Source organism: Aquarana catesbeiana, linkage group LG13 (assembly GCF_042186555.1).
Source record: "Aquarana catesbeiana isolate 2022-GZ linkage group LG13, ASM4218655v1, whole genome shotgun sequence".
Taxonomy (NCBI): domain Eukaryota; kingdom Metazoa; phylum Chordata; class Amphibia; order Anura; family Ranidae; genus Aquarana; species Aquarana catesbeiana.
In genome coordinates this window covers 49,954,306-49,978,071 of record NC_133336.1, presented here as the reverse complement: position 1 = coordinate 49,978,071, position 23,766 = coordinate 49,954,306, and the positions used below count along the sequence as shown (strand labels likewise).

General features: G+C 43.4%; 1 long non-coding RNA gene across 1 annotated transcript in view; it reads right to left on the bottom strand.

The window, feature by feature from the left end:
• The window catches only part of LOC141117102 (uncharacterized), a 59,565-nt gene that overhangs the window by 23,026 nt on the left and 12,773 nt on the right, over positions 1–23,766 (bottom strand). Inside the window, exon 2 of the long non-coding RNA XR_012237103.1 lies at positions 21,374–21,512. This is a non-coding gene — a long non-coding RNA (uncharacterized lncRNA). The remainder of the gene's footprint in view (positions 1–21,373; positions 21,513–23,766) is intronic.

Genomic DNA, 23,766 nt, shown 5'->3' with positions numbered 1-23,766 from the left:
CCCAGAGCCTGGGGGGAGATGCCTGTCGAGAACTTGAGGTCCTGCAGGCTTCTCCCTGTCGCCAAGTACCGCAACGTGGCAACTAGCCTCTGCTCCGGAGTGATGGCTTGCCTCATGCAGGTATCCTGCCTGCTGATATAGGGGGTCAGCAAAGCCAACAAACGGTCAAAAACGGGGTCCGTCATCCGGAGAAAGTTCCTGAAATCCTCAGGATTATTCTCACGGATCTCACGGAGCAATGGCATGTGACAGAACTGGTCACGCTGGAGCAACCAATTCTTGGTCCATGAACTCCTCCTCGCCCTGTTCATGGACTGGTCTTGGTCTGAAGAATAAACTATAGCACCAAACACATACAATGCACGAGCTCGACGACGAGTACGTACAGGTAACATGGTTTCAAAACGGTCGGCTGGTCAGAACGCACTAAACAGAACGCACTGAAGAACAGCAAGGCCTGTGAAGAGCGACCTGAAAATCAGGAACGAGCGGACAATAAAACAAAGATTTCTCAATGCCAACTGACCAAACGCACTGAAAAGCAGATACAAACCTCACAAGCACAGACTGAACAACAGTTAAAACGAACTGAAAAATACGAGTCTCACAAGCGCGAATCGTCTCTCACCAAACTTCTACTAACACGAGATAAACACGAGATTAGCAGAAGGAGCCCAAAGGGTGTCGTACGGGCTATTGAACTTCCGTTTTATAGTCTCGCCGGACTTGGTGTATGTCACCGCGTACTAGGCTGTCGAACTTTTGTGTGGTCGTGTGTAGGCAAGTCCGTTCGTTAGAAAGTCTGCCGCAAGTCCGCCGAAAGTCCGCCGGAAGTCTGTCGGACAGGCTGTCGGACTTTTGTAGACGAAAAGTCCGACCGTGTGTACGCGGCATTATGGTTACACTGTCCTCCCCACTTCCCTCTTTGACAGGAAGCCCAAGCTCTCTGTGTGACATTTTTGCCTTAAAATCAAACCACTTTATTTCCCTTTCAGAATAGCCTCAGATATGTAAGTATATTACTTCCCTACTAGGCTGTTGATGACCAAACTGTTGCCTCAACAGTTTTTAAAAAACAAGATCTTCCACCAGATGGCTGGAGAACATGCCAGAAACTCCATTGCTTGGGGGGGAACCATTATACATTCCACAAGTCAGGAATACATTGGTAAGTGGTCTTTTGTAATATTTTATCAATTTACTTGAGAGAGTCAGTTGTGCCAATGAAATAAACTTCACTTCCTGGCAAACCCTGGACATCCAAATTTCCTGAAATTCCTAGTAAAAACTAGACTTGTGCACAACGGAAAATTTTGTTTAGTTTTGGTTCGTTGTAATTCGTAAAATAAATAATTTTGTTTTGTTATATTCGTTATGTTATGTTAATTAGTTGTCGGATAATTTGTTATTTCTGTAGAGTGTCGATATTCGTTATACTGAATCTCGAATCATGTCAAATTCATTCGTTATATCCGCTATAATTTCTTTTGTATTAGTTGAAATTCGATATTTATGCATGTATGTATATTGATTCGTGATAATGATTCGTAGTTTGGAAAGTCATTTGTTTATTGAATCTATTAACACACACAATGACAATATCTCTTCTCCTCTGCTCAAATACAATACCCTTCTCACTCAGTTCTCAGGAATGCACTTTGCCAGTAATCCAACCTCCAGCACAAAATTAATCAGCTGATTGGACTGTAAGATTTACTTTGAGTTGACCTTTTGTTTCATTAGATCTTTAACGAATTACTGAATCATGTTGAATGCATTCGTTATATCCGCTATAATTTCTTTCATATTAGTTGAAATTTGATATTTATGTATGTATATTGATTCGTGATAATGATTCGTAGTTTGGAAAGTCATTTGTTTATTGAATGTATTAACACACACAATGACAATATCTCTTCTCCTCTGCTCAAATACAATACAACACCCTTCTCACTCAGTTCTCAGGAATGCACTTTGCCAGTAATCCAACCTCCAGCACAAAACAACACACAATGACAATATCTCTTCTCCTCTGCTCAAATACAATACAACACCCTTCTCACTCAGTTCTCAGGAATGCACTTTGCCAGTAATCCAACCTCCAGCACAAAACAACACACAATGACAATATCTCTTCTCCTCTGCTCAAATACAATACAACACCCTTCTCACACAGTTCTCAGGAATGCACTTTGCCAGTAATCCAACCTCCAGCACAAAATGAATCAGCTGATTGGACTGTAAGATTTACTTTGAGTTGACCTTTTGTTTCATTAGATCTTTAAAGAATTACCGAATCATGTTGAATTCAATAGTTTTATCCGCTATAATTTCTTTCCTATTAGTTGAAATTCGTTATTTTTTTATTCGGACATTCGGATGCATCCGAATGTCCGAAAGATGCAAGATTCGGCCAAATTTCGATTTGTTACGAAACGAATTGCACATGTCTAGTAAAAACCCAGGCTGGCTCATTTTGCATACCAAGGCTTCTTATAGTCTCATCCTGACCTTGACAATGGTACTGCTCATTCTAAGGACTCATGTAGAGCACACTTTAAACTCAAGTCTGTATGCTTCTATTTACTTTACTGGGGTAATGTGGATTACCATTTTAAAGAAGCATTTGACCTTCATACCTTTATCTTGTAGTTGTTTTGACACAGCAGGTCCTCCTAAGATTCATTCATATTGCAGGAAAAGTAGGTCAGACTAAGCTACCCTGCTGGATTTTGTGTTTGTTTGTATGAATTTGACTATTGCTATGTTTGGATGCAAAATGCTGCGTTCATCGACAAACCCCCTTTTGCTCAAGCTCTTACTTTCTAAGAACTTGAATAGTAGTGCCATTCTACAAGATCAGGTTATCCTGAATTCAACAATAACCATTACTTATGTGATTTTTTCTTTCAAACACAAATGTAGTCATTATTAAACTTAAAGATTAAAAAAAAAAGTGAGAGAGAGAGAACGAGAAGCACATGCTAATTATCTGGAGTATCATTTGCAGCCTAAAATATCTCTCAGCCAAAATCTTTTAATCATAAGATTAGGGTAGCTTGCCAGTCTTTTGCATCATTTAATCCACAAGAGCCTGTTCTAGACAATTACAATTGATTTTCTCAGCCAACTTTTTAAGCTTTAAGATAACTTATTTCATAAATGTATCTCCATAAACTAAATTGTCTCAGCTTTAGTAGGAGAACATGCAGTGAAAGCTTCATATCTCTATAGAAAAGGAAATGATTGTTATAGGATGCAAATAGAGTTTCAACGATGTAGAATGCTCTGTAACTATACCCATTACCACACCCTGTGACCTAGTGGTAATAAATACCTTCATCTTCATCACACCATTTCCTTTTGTCATTGCGCCACTCCACTGAGAGAATAGCAACCAAATGGCAGCACTCTTCTATGTGATGCAGCTATAGGCAGTATTTCAGCCTTGGAGGAGAAAAGAAAGTATATTTGTCTTGTCTCTATTTTCAAGGACACTTTCACTCTCTGGCATTGGGGACGTCGGCGGTAAAGCGCCGCTATTTGTGGCGGGGCTTCACCGTAGTTTTTGCGGAGCTTTTCGGCCGCTAGCAGGGCGCATTTAACCCCCGCTAGCGGCTGAAAAAGGGTTAAAAGCGCCCGCAAAGTGCCGCTGCCCATTGATTTCAATGGTCAGGAACACTTAAGGAGTGGTGTATACACCACTCCTAAAGCTCCTCAAAGATGCTGCTTGCAGGACTTTTTTTAGCCACTTGCTAGCGCCCGAGGGCTTTCACACTGGAGTGACAGGGGAGGCGTTTTACAGGCGCTTTGCAGGCGCTATTTTTATCGCCATAGCGCCTGTAAAGTGCCTCAGTGTGAAAGTAGCCTTATACTCATTATTTATTGGAGGGTTTCCTTTATTATTAAGCAAAGAATAGTTAGGACAATGGGCCCTCTTTAACGTGATTGTAAAGGATGAATTTTTATTTAAAAAAATTAACAAACATGTTATACTTACCTGCTCTGTGCAATGGTTTTGCACAGAGCAGCCCTGATCTTCCTCTTCTTGGGTCCCCTGCTGGTGCTCCTGGCTCTTCCCCCCTGCCAAGTGCCCCCAGAGTGGGCTTGTGTCCCTTCTCATTGGCTGCGATTCCCAGCAGTGGGAGTCAATTGCTCCCGTTGCTGCCTCTGAGCCAATGAGTATGGAGTGAGAGCCAAGAGAGCCTCTGCACTTGTCACATCACTGAATCAGGATCAGGCTCGGGTAGGTTTGCCATCTTTTCTTCAAGTCAAACACTTTAGCGGCGCACAGCAATTTTTTTTTTATAGTATAACCACTTGCCGACCGCCTAACGTATATATATACGTCGGCAGAATGGCACGGGCAGGCAGAATCACGTACCTGTACGTGATCTGCCTCCCGCGGGTGGGGGGTCCGATCGGACCCCCCCCCGGTGCCAGCGGCGGTCGGCATTTGACTGGGAGCGTCGGGAGGCGAGGGGGAGACCATACGATCGTGGCCCCCCCCTCGCGATCGCTCCCAGCCAATCGGAATCCTCCCCTGCCTGTGTGTAGTTTCACACAGGCAGAGGATGTGATGTCATCTCTCCTCGGCTTGGCAGTTTCCGTCCCAGCGCCGAGGAGAGAAGACATGTAAGTGCACACAACACACACACACACAGTAGAACATGCCAGGCATACTTTACACCCCCGATCCCCCCCCCCCGATCGCCCCCCGATCCCCCCCCAATCACCCCCCCCCGTCACAAACTGACAGCAAGCAGTATTTTTTTTTTTTTTTTTTTCTGATTACTGCATGGTGTCAGTTTGTGACAGTTACAGTGTTAGGGCAGTGAGTATTACCCCCCTTTCGGTCTAGGATACCCCCCTAACCCCCCCTAATAAAGTTTTAACCCCTTGATCACCCCCTGTCACCAGTGTCACTAAGCGATCATTTTTCTGATCGCTGTATTAGTGTCGCTGGTGACGCTAGTTAGGAACGTAAATATTTAGGTTCGCCGTCAGCGTTTTATAGTGACAGGGACCCCCATATACTATCTAATAAATGTTTTAACCCCTTGATGGCCCCCTAGTTAACCCTTTCACCACTGATCACCGTATAACCGTTACGGGTGACGCTGGTTAGTTCGTTTATTTTTTATAGTGTCAGGGGACCCGCCGTTTATTACCGAATAAAGGTTTAGCCCCTGATCGCCCGGCGGTGATATGCGTCGCCCCAGGCAGCGTCAGATTAGCGCCAGTACCGCTAACACCCACGCACGCAGCATACGCCTCCCTTAGTGGTATAGTATCTGTACGGATCAATATCTGATCCGATCAGATCTATACTAGTGTCCCCAGCAGTTTAGGGTTCCCAAAAACGCAGTGTTAGCGGGATCAGCCCAGATACCCCCTAGCACCTGCGTTCTTCCCCTCCGCCCGGCCCAGCCCAAGTGCAGTATCGATCGATCACTGTCACTTACAAAACACTAAACGCATAACTGCAGCGTTCACAGAGTCAGGCCTGATCCCTGCGATCGCTAACAGTTTTCTTGGCAGCGTTTTGGTGAACTGGCAAGCACCAGCCCCAGGCAGCGTCAGGTTAGCGCCAGTACCGCTAACACCCACGCACCATACACCTCCCTTAGTGGTATAGTATCTGATCGGATCAATATCTGATCAGATCTATACTAGCGTCCCCAGCAGTTTAGGGTTCCCACAAACGCAGTGTTAGCGGGATCAGCCCAGATACCTGCTAGCACCTGCGTTTTGCCCCTCCGCCCGGCCCAGCCCAGCCCACCCAAGTGCAGTATCGATCGATCACTGACACTTACAAAACACTAAATGCATAACTGCAGCGTTCGCAGAGTCAGGCCTGATCCCTGCGATCGCTAACAGTTTTTTTGGTAGCGTTTTGGTGAACTGGCAAGCACCAGCAGCCTAGTACACCCCGGTCGTAGTCAAACCAGCACTGCAGTAACACTTGGTGATGTGGCGAGTCCCATAAGTGCAGTTCAAGCTGGTCAGGTGGCAAGCACAAGTAGTGTCCCGCTGCCACCAAGAAGACAAACACAGGCCCGTCGTGTCCATAGTGCCCTTCCTGCTGCATTCGCCAATCCTAATTGGGAACCCACCGCTTCTGCAGCGCCCGTACTTCCCCCATTCACATCCCCAACCAAATGCAGTCGGCTGCATGAGAGGCATTTTCTTTATGTCCTCCCGAGTACCCCTACCCAACGAACCCCCCCAAAAAAGATGTTGTGTCTGCAGCAAGCGCGGATATAGACGTGACATCCGCTATTATTGTCCCTCCTGTCCTGACAATCCTGGTCTTTGCATTGGTGAATGTTTTGAACGCTACCATGCACTAGTTGAGTATTAGCGTAGGGTACAGCATTGCACAGACTAGGCACACTTTCACAGGGTCTCCCAAGATGCCATCGCATTTTGAGAGACCCGAACCTGGAACCGGTTACAGTTATAAAAGTTAGTTACAAAAAAAAAGTGTAAAAAAAAAAAAAAAAACACAAACAAAAATATAAAATAAAAAAAAAATAGTTGTCGTTTTATTGTTCTCTCTCTCTCTATTCTCTCTCTATTGTTCTGCTCTTTTTTACTGTATTCTATTCTGCAATGTTTTATTGTTGTTATGTTTTATCATGCTTGCTTTTCAGATATGCAATTTTTTATACCTTACCGTTTACTGTGCTTTATTGTTAACCATTTTTTTGTCTTCAGGTACGCCATTCACGACTTTGAGTGGTTATACCAGAATGATGCTTGCAGGTTTAGGTATCATCTTGGTATCATTCTTTTCAGCCAGCGATTGGCTTTCATGTAAAAGCAATCCTAGCAGCTAATTAGCCTCTAGACTGCTTTTACAAGCAGTGGGAGGGAATGCCCCCCCCCAACGTCTTCCGTGTTTTTCTCTGGCTCTCCTGTCTCAACAGGGAACCTGAGAATGCAGCTGGTGATTCAGCCAGCTGACCATAGAGCTGATCAGAGACCAGAGTGGCTCCAAACATCTCTATGGCCTAAGAAACCGGAAGCTACGAGCATTTTATGACTTAGATTTTGCCGGATGTAAACAGCGCCATTGGGAAATTGGGAAAGCATTTTATCACACCGATCTTGGTGTGGTCAGATGCTTTGAGGGCAGAGGAGAAATCTAGGGTCTAATAGACCCCAATTTTTGCAAAAAAGAGTACCTGTCACTACCTATTGCTATGATAGGGGATATTTACATTCCCTGAGATAACAATAAAAATGATAAAAAAAAAAAAAAATGAAAGGAACAGTTTAAAAATAAGATAAAAAAATAATAATAATACAGAAAAAAAAAAAAAAAGCACCCCTGTCCCCCCTGCTCTCGCGCTAAGGCGAACGCAAGCATCGGTCTGGCGTCAAATGTAAACAGCAATTGCACCATGCATGTGAGGTATCACCGCGAACGTCAGATCGAGGGCAGTAATTTTAGCAGTAGACCTCCTCTGTAAATCTAAAGTGGTAACGTGTAAAGGCTTTTAAAGGCTTTTAAAAATGTATTTAGTTTGTCGCCACTGCACGTTTGTGCGCAATTTTAAAGCATGTCATGTTTGGTATCCATGTACTCGGCCTAAGATCATCTTTTTTATTTCATCAAACATTTGGGCAATATAGTGTGTTTTAGTGCATTAAAATTTAAAAAAGTGTGTTTTTTCCCCAAAAAATGCGTTTGAAAAATCGCTGCGCAAATACTGTGTGAAAAAAAAAAATGAAACACCCACCATTTTAATCTGTAGGGCATTTGCTTTAAAAAAATATATAATGTTTGGGGGTTCAAAGTAATTTTCTTGCAAAAAAAAATTATTTTTTTATGTAATCAAAAAGTGTCAGAAAGGGCTTTGTCTTCAAGTGGTTAGAAGAGTGGGTGATGTGTGACATAAGCTTCTAGATGTTGTGCATAAAATGCCAGGACAGTTCAAACCCCCCCAAATGACCCCATTTTGGAAAGTAGACACCCCAAGCTATTTGCTGAGAGGCATGTCGAGTCCATGGAATATTTTATATTGTGACACAAGTTGCGGGAAAGAGACAATTTTTTATTTTTTTTATTTTTTTTTGCGCAAAGTTGTCACTAAATGATATATTGCTCAAACATGCCATGGGAATATGTGAAATTACACCCCAAAATACATTCTGTTGCTTCTCCTGAGTATGGGGATACCACATGTATGAGACTTTTTGGGAGCCTAGCCGCATACGGGACCCCGAAAACCAAGCACCGCCTTCAGGCTTTCTAAGGCCGTAAATTTTTGATTTCACTCTTCACTGCCTATCACAGTCTCGGAGGCCATGGAATGCCCAGGTGGCAAAAAACCCCCCCAAATGACCCCATTTTGGAAAGTAGACACCCCAAGCTATTTGATGAGAGGTATAGTGAGTATTTTGCAGACCTCACTTTTTGTCACAAAGTTTTGAAAATTGAAAAAAGAAAAAAAAAATTTTTTTTTCTCGTCTTTCTTTATTTTCAAAAACAAATGAGAGCTGCAAAATACTCACCATGCCTCTCAGCAAATAGCTTGGGGTGTCTACTTTCCAAAATGGGGTCATTTGGGGGGGGTTTGTGCCACCTGGGCATTCCATGGCCTCCGAAACTGTGATAGGTAGTGAGGAGTAAAATCAAAAATGTACGCCCTTAGAAATCCTGAAGGCAGTGATTGGTTTTTGGGGCCCCGTACGCGGCTAGGCTCCCAAAAAGTCCCACACATGTGGTACCCCTGTACTCAGGAGAAGCAGCTAAATGTATTTTGGGGTGCAATTCCACATATGCCCATGGCCTGTGTGAGCAATATATCATTTAGTAACAACTTTGTGCAAAAAAAAAAAAATTGTCACTTTCCCGCAACTTGTGTCAAAATATAAAACATTCCATGGACTCAACATGCCTCAAAGCAAATAGCTTGGGGTGTCTACTTTCCAAAATGGGGTCATTTGGGGGGGGTTTTGTGCCATCTGGGCATTTTATGGCCTTCAAAACTGTGATAGGTAGTGAGGAGTAAAATCAAAAATGTACGCCCTTAGAAATCCTGAAGGCAGTGATTGGTTTTCGGGGCCCTGTACGCGGCTAGGCTCCCAAAAAGTCCCACACATGTGGTATCCCCATACTCAGGAGAAGCAGCTAAATGTATTTTGGGGTGAAATTCCACATATGCCCATGGCCTGTGTGAGCAATATATCATTTAGTGACAACTTTTTGTAATTTTTTTTTTTGTCATTATTCAATCACTTGGGACAAAAAAAATGAATATTCAATGGGCTCAACATGCCTCTCAGCAAATTCCTTGGGGTGTCTACTTTCCAAAATGGGGTCATTTGTGGGGGTTTTGTACTGCCCTGCCATTTTAGCACCTCAAGAAACGACATAGGCAGTCATAAATTAAAGGCTGTGTAAATTCCAGAAAATGTACCCTAGTTTGTAGGCGCTATAACTTTTGCGCAAACCAATAAATATACGCTTATTGACATTTTTTCTACCAAAGACATGTGGTCGAATACATTTTGGCCTAAATGTATGACTAAAATTGAGTTTATTGGATTTTTTTTAGAACAAAAAGTAGAAAATATCATTTTTTTTCAAAATTTTCGGTCTTTTTCCGTGTATAGTGCAAAAAATAAAAACGGCAGAGGTGATCAAATACCATCAAAAGAAAGCTCTATTTGTGGGAAGAAAAGGACGCAAATTTCGTTTGGGTACAGCATTGCATGACTGCGCAATTAGCAGTTAAAGTGACGCAGTGCCGAATTGTAAAAAGTGCTCTGGTCAGGAAGGGGGTAAAACCTTCCGGGGCTGAAGTGGATAAACCATACATATATTTTACAATTAAATAACATTTCTAATAATATGAAGTTAATCACAAGAGTCCCTCTTTACATCAGAGTCCACAGAGTTCCCCCTTTAAATCTGAATACACAGAGTTCCCCTTTTACATCTGAATCTGCAGAGCTCCCCTTTTACATCTGAATCCGTAGAGCTCCCCTTTGACATCTGAACTTGCAGAGTTCCCTTACACTGTAAGGGGGGACTCTGCAGACTCTGATGTAAGGGGGAACTCTGGGGACGCTAACATAAAGGATGTTCTGGGAACCCTGATTTAAAGGGGAACTCTGATGCACGGTGAGGACTCTGATGTAAGGGGGAACACTGTGGCCTCTGGTGTAAAGGGGAAATCTGATGTAAGGAGTGGTCTGAGAACCCTGATTTACCTTTGTGTGCTCACTCAGAGGCAGGAGACAGAAGGGGGAAAACTTCAGTTACAGACAGGGATGGATGGTGAGCTCACTCACCCCTTGGCAGTCCGCACCTCTCATCTAGATATATCTATGGCTGCTGGACTTCAAATTTCCAGGCCCCCCACTTCCCTTTTGTGAGGCACAGCCCTGGGGATTGGAGTGTGGGCAGACACAGAGGGGTAGGGGTGGGAGGAAGAGGAGCAGATCGGTCCCTCTCTCCTCTCCCTTCTGTATGAGGGGGGAACTGTTTATGCTGGATTTGGGCAGTGTGAAAGAGAGTGTAACAGACACTCTCAGCTTAGACAACTGCAGCCAGCAACCATGCTGGGAGACCAGAGTCCAGTCTGAATAATGTTTTAGGCAGTTTGAAACCCGGACACATGATCCCAAACCCGAACTGTCTGGGTGAATCCTGGACAGGTGGCAACCCTAGGCTCAGGTAAGTATAAAGGGGTTTGTTACTTTAATACTTTAATTCATTAAGGTGAAAAACTTTCTACCGTTAGAACCACTTTAACCACCTAATGAGTAATGACCACCTGCCATAGATTCTATGGCGGGCGAGCGGCTGCTATAGGCAAAGCAAAGTACAGGTACATCGGTGCCTACTTCTGGGTTTAGGCTGTGCGCATGCTCCCGCAGTGATTGCTGATTGCGCTGTCTACATTCACAGCCAGGAGATCTGTGTTGAAATTCAATGCAGAGCTCTGTACACAGGGAGCGATCCGTGTCAGTTTCTCATCCATAGGTGTGTGCAACCTATTGCATTAGGGTGTGCACCCCAAAGCTCAAACACACATGTCTTTCTCTGCAGCCTCAGCTGCACTGGACAGTGAAGGAATGGGATAGTTCTCTGTGGCTTCCTGTTCATTTACAAACTGAAGCATAGTAAACACAATCACCTTCTCTGCTGCTTCTTCAATGTTCGCCCACCCATCATGAGATCACCAGTCATATTCGAATTGACGAAAACCCGTTTAACGAAATTTTCCAAAAAAAAAAAGAAATCTGAAATTCGAAAATCCGAAAATCCGAAAATAAGAACGAAAATCCGAAAATAAGAACTGTATTCCAAAAATTCAGAAAGCTGAAAATTTAAAAACCAGAAAATTTGAAAATCCAAAATAATAACTAACTTAGCATTAATAACTATTACTAACTATTAAATGACAGATACTGTATTTTCCTTTCAAAATTTGGCTGTTATTGAACGTAACGAATACAAATTTATCCAAAGTTACAAATTATCCGAAATTAGGAATGCCGCTTCTAAACTAATGGAACGTAACAAATTAATAATAATTAATAATAATCTAATGTTTTAATTATTATACTTGATATTTATTATTATTAATTCCATTTGTTTAGATGCGGCATTCGTTATTTCGGATAATTCATAACGTCGGATAAATTTGTATTCGTTAACTAACAGCCAAATTTGAAAGTAAATTCCAATACCTATAATTTAAAGCGGGGTTCCACCCAAATTTTGAACAATATCTGTATGTATTCTCTTCCTTGCCTAGATGCTGACATGCCGTTTAAAAAAATTTAAATCGCCGTAATTACCTTTTATTTTTCTATTCTTCTTTGCACTTCCTGGTTCTCCTCCCGTGGGAGTAGGCGTGTTTCTAGCCTCTCCCAGACTCCGCACAGTCTCCTGGGAACTAGTCTCAGGCTTCCCAGGATGCCACTGAGCATGTGCGGGAACGAGCGGTGAATGCTGGGAGCACAGCATTCACCGCATCCAGGAAATAATTGCTTGTGGGCTTCAAATGCCCACAATGAAGATGGAAACCGCCTGCAGTGAATAATATAAGTTATTCTTTCCGACGAAATCTGACACAGGCGGACATATTACACACAATATGTGAGTATGTAATGCTGAGAAGAAAAGTTTGTGAATGAACTCAAAAAAAAAAAAACGATAGATAGGTGGACCCCCGCTTTAATAGTTAGTTATTATTAGTTAGTTCGTTATTATTTTGGATTCGTGAATTTTCAGGTTTTCGGACTTTCATTCTTTTCGAATTTTTGGATTTTTGTTCCTATTTTTGGGTTTTTACGAATTTTCGGATTTTTATAATTTTCGAATTCTCTGATTTTCAAATTTTTGGATTTTCGTTCTTTCGAATTTTCCGATTTTCGTTCTTATTTTAGGATTTTCGAATTTTGGATTTTTATGAATTATCGAACTAACTAACACTGCATCTAAACCAAGGGTAGGCAACCTGGGGCCCTCCAGCTGTTACAGAACTACAAGTCCCATCATGCCTCTGGGAGTAATTGTAATGGTCAGCCTTGCAATGCCTCATGGGAAATTTAGTTCCATAACAGCTGGAGGGCCCCGGGTTGCCTACCCCTGATCTACACGAATGGAATGTAACAAATTCAAATTTTTCTAATTCGAGTTACAAATTTATGTGAAATAATGAATTTCGATCATAACGAAAGACCTGAAAAACAAACAAAAAAAAAAATGAATGAAGCGAAAACAAACGCATTTTTTGGCAGTGAACATGTCTACAAGGTATGGTAAGTTAGTAATGGGAAAAACATACAGCTGCAGGGAGCCTACGGGCAATACGGGTAACTAGTTCTCTACTTGCACCTTTGGGCACAGTTTCCACAGAACTGATCCTCTACAAAGTGCACCTGTCATGTCTGAAAGCTTGTAAAATGCCACGGCAATAAAAAGCTTGACTGCAGGTGTTGATAGCTGACTCACCCCTCCCATCTCCTGCACTTTTCAGCTGGCCATTATGGCTGCCCATGATAATGATGGGCCAATAAAAAGGTGCAGGAGGTGGGAGAGAGAAGATCAGCTACTCAATATAGGTATATGTTAATTTATGGCTCATGCACACAGGCGTAAATTTAGGTGTGCGCAAAATACTGTAGAAAATATGCTTGTAATTGCAGTATCTGGTGCATAATTCTGCCCATAGAACTGTGTTATCGGAAAACTCTGTACTCGGATATACACGCGAATATTTGGGAGAAATTTCTAGAATGCAAACTTTTGATTTGATTAATTATGCTCAAAGGCATTTGCATGTAAACACTAGAGATGGGCTGAACACCCCCCTGTCACCAACCCAGCATGCACCGGTTGGTGACCTCACAAGGGGGGGGGGGCAGCAGGTGATGTTGCCAGGTGGCCCAGCCCCTTACCTATATAAGAACATCAAATGTCAAGCCAGCCATTTGGCGGTTTGCCTTCAAGGCGGGTGGAACCATTTTTTTCTTCTTTTTCTTGTCGGCGGTACGGCAGGCGTTTTGATTGACGATGGTTTTACATTGGGGACACTGTTTTTAAAAAAAAAAATGAATAAAGGAATTGTCAAAAACTGTCTCATTCACGTAGAGGGGGCCCGGATCTGTGGGCTTGTTAACGGGGGCTTCCAGATTCCGATAAGCCCCCCGCCCGCAGACCCACACAACAGCCCAGTGTTGTGGGGAAAAGACCCTTGTGTTACGGCTGGCTCAGCTCTTCCTTCTCTGAGATGGCCGCTCAAGTGTCAGTTAATTGCCAGCTCCTATCTCTCCACAGTGACTCACATGTTGATGATATCCTGCTTGTCAGTCCTGCCTACTTGAGCCATCCAGCCCAGATCTTCTCTGCCTTCGCCTGCATTCGCCTGGTCAACATCACAGAGACTCTCTCCTGTGTGCCTGTTAAAAACTTGCTTGGCTGACATCCCTTCTGGTTCCAGATCCTGCTTGCTGTTCCACTACGCTGAATCTCTGGTTTCCTAATATCCTGGCTTGTTCTGAAGTACGCTGATCCCTGGCTTCCTGAATTCCAGGCTTGTCTGACTATTCGTTCTGTTTACCGAACTTTGGCTATTTTTTGTCTACGTTTGTTCTATTTATTTTTATTCCGTCTCGGTCGGATTCATGTTTTCTGACAGTAGGCAAAGGCCATGAATTCAGAACATGCAGTTAATCCACTTGTTGGTAATATTTTTTCCAGATTGGATGACCAGGATCACCGCATGGATCAGTTTGCCATAGCGTTACAGATGCTCCTGAGTCGCACGGCTCACCTGGAATCTCCCACTGTGGCTGCTTCAGTACAGCCTGTGTTGCAGGCCGTCCCTGCTGCTGCTCCAGTCTCTGTGCAGGCACCTGCATTAAATATTACCTCTGTAAGAGGTATGTCTGGTTTCGCTCTGCTTCCCCAGCGATTTGGGGGCGATCCAGTTCAATGCAGAGGGTTTCTGAACCAGGTTTAGATCTACTTTGAGATGCTGCCCCAGGCGATTCCCAAAGACAAAAGTAGGTTTCGTGATATTTTTGCTTTTTGAGAGAGCCTTGGCCTGGGCAAATCCTCTATGGGAGATGCAAAAACCCATTGTCCTGGTTTACCCAGAGTTTGTGGCTTCCTTTAAAGGGGTATTTGATGTTCCCGCACACTCCACTTCTGCTGCCAAAAGCCTCATGTCCATCAAACAGGGTACGAGAAATGTTGCCGATTACTTCGTACTCTGGCAGCAGAGGTTGCATGGAATAATTAGGCCCTCATGGCTGCTTTTTCTCATGGTCTCTTAGATAACATCAAAGATGAGATAGCAGCTCAAGACATACCCACCGAGCTGGAGAAATTGATCTCATTTGCCATTCTTATTGACTCGAGACTCCGAGAGAGACCTTCCTTTAAGGAGTGCTTGCGGAAGCCTCCTGTACCTTTAGCTCCGAGCTTTGCAGTCCCACCCTTGCCTGACTCACCTTCCATTCCTCCTGGTACCAAGGTGGTCAGTGAAGGTGAACCCATGCACTTGGGCTTCACACGTCTCTCTGCAGATGAGAGAGCCCTTAGGAGGAGGGAGAGCTTGTGCCTTTATTGTGGCCCGGCAGGTCACTTTTTGAAGTCTTGTCCTACCCGTCCAGGGAACGCCCAAACCTTGAGGTCCTGTCACGGACAGACTTTAGGTGGCGTTGTTTCGTCCCCAGTTATCCAGAAGGATAAGCCCCTGGTTCCGGTTACTTTTTCATCTGTCGAGATACAGGCTCTAAACGACTCTGGAGCTGCAGGCCTGTTCATTGATGCTGCCTTTGTATCGAAGCACTTGATTCCGCTGCAGCTGCGTGTCACTCCACTTGCCATTGAGGCTCTTGACGGGAGACCTCTACAGCCTGCCCATGTGACTCATGAGACTGCTTCATTGTCTATGGCCGTAGGGGCTCTTCACCATGAGATAATCCAATTCCATGTTATTTCCTCACCTTAATTTCCCCTGGTTATTTACTATCCTTGGTTACAGAGGCATAACCCCTCTTTCGATTAGCTTCGTGCTGAGGTTCTCTCCTGGTCGTCACAATGCAGTAAGATATACTTTCAGAAGGTGGCTATGGTCTTGTGCACCTCTTCAGTTTCCTCCCTGCCGGAGGAGTACCAGCAATGTCTTTGACAAAGGCCAAGCTAGTAGTTTGCCTCCACACCGGTCATATGATTGTGCAATTGACCTTCAACCTGGTGCCATACCTCGTCGTGGCTGGGTTTACCCTTTGTTGGTATCGGAGAATAAGGCCATGGAGTATGTTGCAGATGCACTTTCTCAAGGTTTCATCCACAAACCATCGTCTCCTGCTGGTGCTGGTTTCTTCTTTGTGAAGAAGAAGAGTGCTAAACTGAGACCTTGTATTGATTATAGGGTTCTCAATCATTTCACGATCAAGAATACTTATCCAATTCTGTTGATTACGGAGTTATTTGACCGCCTCAAGGGAGCAACAGTTTTCACAAAGCTTGATTTGAGAGGGGCATACAATCTTGTGGGGATTAAGGAGGGCGATGAATGAAAGACTGCGTTTAATATCAGAACAGGCCATTATGAGTACCTCATAATGTCATTTGGCCTTTGTAATGCTCCAGCAGTTTTCCAGGAATTTATTAACGATGTCCTCCGAGATTTGTTGCAGTTATGTGTGGTGGTTTATCTTGACTATATCCCCATATTTTACAAGTCCCTAGAGAGCCACCTTTACAGATGTCTGTCGTGTGCTTCAGAAACTAATGCCGTGTACACACGGGTGGAATTTTCGACCTGACTGGTCCGACGGGACAAATCCATCAGACAATTAGACCGTGTGTGGGCTTCATCGGACCTGCAGTGGACTTTATCGGTCGAAAATCAGACTGACTTTTGATTTGGAACATGTTTCAAATCTTTCCGTCGGACTTGAGTCCGGTCGAAAAATCTGCTCGTCTGTATGCTAGTCCGATGGACGAAAACCGACGCTAGGGCAGCTATTGGCTACTGGCTATCAACTTCCTTATTTTAGTCCGGTCGTACGTCATCACATACGAATCCGTCTGACTTTGGTGTGATCGTGTGTGTGCCAGTCTGTTTGTTTGAAAGTCCATCAGAAGTCCGTCAAAAGTCAGTCGAAAGTCCGTCAGAAAGACTGTCGGACCTTTGATGCCGAAAAGTTTGCCCGTGTGTACACGGCAAAAGAGAGAACAATCTCTATTGTGAATTGGAGAAGTGCGAGTTCCATCGTGAACAAGTTAAATCCCTGGGTTATGTCATTTCCGCTGCTGGTTTTTCGATGGACCCAGAGAAACTTTCAGCAGTCTTACAGTGGCCCAGACTGTGGGGTTACGTCCTCTGCAATGTTTTCTTGTCTTTGCCAATTATTAGCAGACGTTTATTCATAACTTTTCGTCTCTTGTCAACCCCTGACTGATATGACCAGAAAAGACGGTAACTTGGTCTCCGGAGTCCATTAAGGCCTTTGAGAGTCTCAAGGCTGCCTTTGTTTCTGGAGGTGCAAAAATGTAGCATTAAAGTAATATATGCACAGGTAGTGAAATCAATAAACAAAAAATAAATGTTCAAAATCCAACATAGTGAAATGAATGGATATATGAAGAAAAAAAATGTTATGTGAGTCCCATAACTAAATCCAATGAAGAAGTAAAAATTAGTAGTCCACAACAATAAAGTGATGATCTTCCAATGAGTGAGGTATAATATGAAGACATCAAAAAATGGTGAATATGATTGGACACTCTTACCGGAACGGGTGGACCCGGATGTCAGCAACACCGAATCATGTAAGCCTGGACATCCAAATCAGTGGCTCTCCCGGATGGATGCGGGGACCCAGGATCTCTGATAGTATTTTCAAACGACCTCGTAGGTATCGACCAAACTGAAAGTATAACTATCCAACAGGAACACTACAGCAGCTCTCACCCAAACACAGTATGTATGAAAAAAGAGAAGGGAGTCTTCGGTCTGGTATGGATTTTGGGGGGGACCCCATGCCGTTTTTCTTTTTGGCATGTGGTTCCTCTTAAAATTCATACCAGACCGAAGAGTCTGGTATGGATTGATGGATTGGGGGAGACCCCACGCCCTTTTTTTTTTGTACTATTTTTTCTGGCAATGTTTTTTTGGGGTTTTTTTAGCTGAAAAAAACCCCCAAAAAACAGCTAAAGAAAATAGTAAAAAAAAAAAGGCAGTGGGGTCTCCCCCAATCCATCAATCCATACCAGACTCTTCGGTCTGGTAAGAATTTTAAGGGGAACCCCATGTCAAAAAGAAAAACGGCGTGGGGTCCCCCCAAGATCCATACCAGACCCTTATCCGAGCATGCAGCCCCCCTACTGAATCATACCAGGCCACATGCCCTCAACATGGGAATGATGCTTTTGGACAGAGAAGCTCTGCCCCCCCACCCCAAAGCACTTTGTCCCCATCTTGATGGGAACAAGGTGTCAGAAACCATGAATCAGACCGAGACAGAAGTACAGTTAAATCACACTTGTTTAATAATAATAAAAATAAATAGAACAAACGTAGTCAAAACATAGCCAAAGTTCAGTAACCGTAATGGATAGTCAGACAAGCCAGGAAGTCAGGAAGCCAGGGATCAGCGTACTTCAGAACAGGCAAGGATATCAGGAAACCAGAGATTCAGCGTAGTGGAACAGCAAGCAGGATCTGGAACCAGAAGGGACCTCAGCCAAGCAAGTCTTTAACAGTCACGCAGGAGAGAGTCTCTGCGATGTTGACCAGGCGAAGGCAGAGAAGATCTGGACTGGACGGCTTAAGTAAGCAGGACTGACGAGCAGGATATCATCAACAGGTGAGTCACTGTGGAAGCTGGCAATTAACTGACAGCTGAGCGGCCAGTTTAGAGAAGGAAGGGCTGAGCCCCATCCTGACAGTACCCCCTCCTCAATGACTCCTCCCCCTTGTAGGTCCGCCAGGCTTGAGGCGAAAACGTCTATGGAAATCACAGAGGAGGACAGGGGCATGTACGTCTGAGAATGAGACCCAAGAGCCCCTGTAGATGTCCCGTGTAGACCCAAGAGCCTCCTTAACAACCAGCTTTTACTGCGCTCTGATTGGGCAAAGCTCTACCCAATTAGGGCGCAGAATGCACTGTGCAGCACACAGTGCATTGCAGGGCATTCGGCGGGGCGAATACCCACCAAACGTCCTGCAAATTCAGGTGTTCCCCAAACGGGAAGAACAGCCAATGTTTGGCCTGAACTCATGCTCGGGCCGAACCATTCACCCAAAACTAGTATATACAAGTACTGGTGTTTACAGGCGCATACTCACATATGGCATATTCTCTGAATACAGTCCTTTGAGCAGCCTTAGACACCAGCTGAGGTTCCCAGGCACAGCAAATACAGGTGTCCTTTATGCTGTGCGTTTATATGCCTGTATTTAGAGGCCTGGAGGATGAACCCTAAATTGCTGCAAGAATCTTGCAAGCTTCTTGCGAGCTGTGACGATGGATGTACTTAAAGGATGTTCAGCACAATGCAGGTAATGTCCCTCATCCAGCATTAAGAATAATTTAGAAAACCTTAGGAAATTGAAAATGCTTCTGTTATCCAATGGCAACCAATTAGGCTCCTGCTGTCCGTCCTCTGTCTGGAACATAAAAGTTCCAGTTTGTTATGGGTCTTACAGGGACTTTTTTTATAATAAGCCCCATAATAGTTTTTTTTTTTTTTTTTTTTTTTTTATCATATAAGAGTGAGCTTGTCAGTTTTTCTTTTTTTTGTCCTTTAATGAGAGATGAGCGGGCTATATTTTTGTGCAAGACATTTTTCCGCATAGAATAAAGATGAACTGATTCCTCCTTTTCAACATTTACACGTATTGTGATTTAAAGCCGGGAAAAGTGTCTTTCCTAATGCTTCAGCACTTCCCTAATCTCTCCAATCAGCCGCCCATTACCCTCTCTTGGAAATCCATCAGTAATCTCAGCGCTGAAAAGAAATTTGACGTCTGTTCTGCCTGCTGCCCTTGTGTCTAATAGAAGGAGTCTGGAGATATAGATTTAATCAGGAGATATGCAAACCATTGATTTTCCTTTTTATTAAAGCAGAATGAGCATCTGATCAATAGTATTGATCCATAGGAACTCAAAAGAACTTGTTTCACAGTCCTGAGGATCCTGTTTTGTTTGAACAGGTCACACACACTGCAATATACTGTGCGGTTTTTTGCTGCTTTTTAGCGCTAATCTCTGTAGCTGCTGTGATAGGGCTACTAAACCTAAAACATAAGTTGCTTTATATTAAAGGAGACCTGACATCATATTTTTATGCTTTCATGCATGTTAAAGTGATACTAAACCCACAACAGTAAAACTAGTCTGTATATGCAGCAAAGCATGCTTGTTATACTCACTGTGGAACCTAAGGGGTTAATCCACCTCATTATGTAAAAAAAGGTTGTTCGATCCAGTCTTCCCTGATCCTCCCCTTCTTCCACTGTCCTCCATCTCCTGATAGTACATAGCCCCGGGGCACTCCGCACATGCTCAGTTTGGTGTGTATTGCTAGAGAGTTTTTTTGTTTTGGGGCAGGTACATGTGATCAGCACAGGGCCAATCAGCACTGTCCAGACAAAGGGTTAGGGGTCCTGCAGTCTCATAGGACAATCAGGGAAAAATAAAAACTTCTCCTACAAGCTTTAACCAGACACCAATAGAAGTCACAAGACTGCTATATACTGCTGATAAGAAAAGGTATCTAGCAGTTTATATTTACTAAAATAATTGCATTTCCATGTTCTGTGTACTGTGGGAGACCAGATATAGTGAATGCAGGGTCCTGGGTTTAGTAACACTTTAACCACTTGCTGACCGCTGTCAGCACATATACGTCGGCAGAATGGCACGGCTGGGCAAAGTAACGTACCTGTACGTTACTTTGTATTTCCCGCCGTGCGCGCGCCCACCTGCCGCGAGTTTCGAGGTCTTGCTCCTTGGGACCCGTGGACACGATCATCGCTGGCATACCCGCGATTGTGTCACGGAGCTGAAGAACGGGGAGATGCCGATGTAAACAGCATCTCCCCGTTCTGCCTAGTGACAGGACACTGATCGTCTGCTCCCTGTCATCGGGAGCAGCGATCAGTGTCGTGTCACTGCTAGCCCATCCCCCAGACAGTTAGAATCACTGCCTAGGGCACACTTAACCCCTCCCCGCCCCCTAGTGGTTAACCCCTTCACTGCCAGTGACATTTTTACAGTAATCAATGCAATTTTATAGCATTGATCGCTGTATTAATGCCAATGGTCCCAAAAATGTGTCAAAATTGTCCGATGTGTCCGCAATAATGTCGCAGTCACGCTATACTGATCACTGCCATTACTAGTAAAAAAAAAAGTATTAATAAAAATGCCATAAAACTATCCCCTATTTGATAGACGCTATAACTTTTGCGTAAACCAATCAATAAACACTTGTGATTTTTTTTACCAAAAATATGTAGAAGAATACGTATCGGCCTAAACTGAGGAAAAAAAATTTTTTATATATATTTCTGGGGGATATTTATTATAGCAAAAAGTAAAAAATAATGCATCCTTTTCAAAATTATCGCTCTTTTTTTGTTTATAGCGCAAAAAATAAAAACCTCAGAGGTGATCAAATACTACCAAAGGAAAGCTCTATTTGTGGGAAAAAAAAGATGTCAATTTTGTTTGCGAGCCACGTCGCATGACTGCGCAATTGTCAGTTAAAGCGACGCAGTGCCGAATCACAAAAAGTGCTCTGGTCAGGAAGGGGGTAAATCCTTCCGGGGCTGAAGTGGTTAAACAATGTGTAGGTGTAACATTTCAAAGTATTTATTACCTATCACAGAGAACACAGTATTCTCCCTTTTCTCAGAAGGACAGAGCCATCTTTGTTTCGGCATCATTCAGGGTCACATCTACTTCCTGGAATAAAATATTTCCCCTTTATAGTACAATAATGTAAATCCTGGTGTAACCTGTATACAGAAATACGCAATAATAACATTTTAGTCTGGAGAAGTTAAAACAATTTTTTCAATCATTATTTACACTGTTATTTTACTTAAAGTGTATTTAAAACCAATAACATCTTCTAGATAGAAATAGATGTAAATCCAAACTGAATAAGACTAGGTTAACAGTTGACAGCAGCAATATTCCTGCGCATACGGGAATGGACCCAATAGTGACTGTCCCACCAGGCAAATGTGGATATTCCTCGATAGCCTTGCTGCCCTCTAAGACTGGGGTTGTCCTTACACCACTGCAGAAATGAATAGAAGAAAAGAGAGCCCACTGGCCTAGTGCATTATCCTAGTGCATATAGCTCGGGCTCTGAAGAAGAAGGACCTTCCTTCAAAACGCGTCAGCCAGAGGGAACCTAGGCTAGGTTTCTTCCCCCTCCCACACTGGTGGTTCCAGGTGATCTAGGAGTGTCTAGTCACACGTTGTGGCTTGGTGAGTGCTTTTGTCACCTTTGTGAGTAGATGTTATTGTTACCTACTTTTAATAAACTTTGTTGGATAATGCACTAGGCCAGTGCGCCCTCTTTTCTTCTATTCATTTCTATAGGTTAACAGTTGAGTTAGTAAAAACAGACATTGGAGCCACGTTTTTACCACATTTTTACCCCCCACCCCCAAGCACCCACCCAACTTGTATACTTGTTAAGCCAATGGCCAAAGCCACTCAATGCTTTGATTCGCAGCACATCACCAGTTGTACCCCCTGTCACATTTGGCGGGCAGTCCCATGTGCAGAACATGACTCATTCAAGTAAATGGGGCCACACTGCAACCACCCTGCAACCAAGGGCAAAAAGCCAGGTTGCAATGTAGTGGTGCAGGCTTTTAGGGGTTAAAACAGGCAATGAGGAGGCAACATATTGCATACGGTTGCAGGGTGGTTGTAGCACGTCCTCAATCACTTAAATGGGTCACGTTCGGTGGGCAGTATAATTCTTTCCTTGCCATGAAGCAAAGCTTTGCAGCCGCATCAGGTTTACAAGACTGTCTGGCAACTTTTGCAGCTTAAAGGAGGGCATTTGGGGTATTGGCTAAAAATGTGACTCAATTCAATTAAGTATATCTGGAAGAGATATTATTGGCTCTTTTACACAATTAGCTTCTATTTTAGGCTCATTTCTTCTTTATAACATATTTCTGTGTTTATTGTGTTTGGAGACAGTAAAGAAGAACGGAGTCTGCCAAAGGCAGAACGGCCTCATTAAAATTCATTGTGTTGAGTGTATGCGGTGTCCAGCTCCGACATCTGGGTGTACAGACATTGTACATTTGACTTGAAAATTGGGGCACGTGCAGTTAATTACAAAATCCAGATTACTGTGAGTGGCTAGTCATTGCTCTGACCACTGATCTGCTGCATCTCAAATAATCAATGGATTTGTTTATCCTGCTTTGTCTTCCAGGAAACCACAAAAAGATGGAGTAATATTAAACACGAGCTGAAAAATCCAATATGGAGCAATGCTTCTGATGTGCTGATCAAACCTCATCCTGCAGGATATTGTTGATGACATTGATGACAGCGATGGCAATGGGGAAAGAGATTCTAATCCATGACAATCAGGTGTAAGCTTTCCTATACTAACCTGCACTCGAAAAATCTTTTATTTTCATCTGGTGGTCCTACCAATTACATACTTCCTGCTGTAGTGTAGTACTTGCCATACTGTATCTATGAAGAAGTGGTGTTGGCACCCTAGGACTAAAGAAAACCTTCCCATCCTCTCACCTCCATACCATAGAGGGGAGATACAGGGCCTTGAAAAAGTATACATACCCCTTGACATTTTTTTATGTCATAATGTAGAGTATAAGATTTCCTATCATTTGAGCCCAGTCTTGCCACAAAGAGTTAATCCAGCTCTGAGCAATCCTCTTTTATTGTTCAGTGAGAGAAATCTTGACAAACTGAGAAAAACTTTGTCAAATCCTCCCCCTTGCTGTGAGTGACAGGTGATTTACATATTTCGTGCACTAGCCTAAGACACATGCATTATTTTTTAATTCCCTCCCACTCCTTTCTTCAGCAGCTCTGCAAGGATTGGCTGTTCCACACCTCACCATGATTTGGCATGCTGAAGTCATGTGGTTTCTTTCCTGTCTTTTCACTGGATGTTAGAGATCATAGCAGAAGTTCAGTGTAAGAAATACACAGGAGAAAATGCATATTGACAAGGGGAGTGTAGAGGTGGGCGGGGAGTCTACT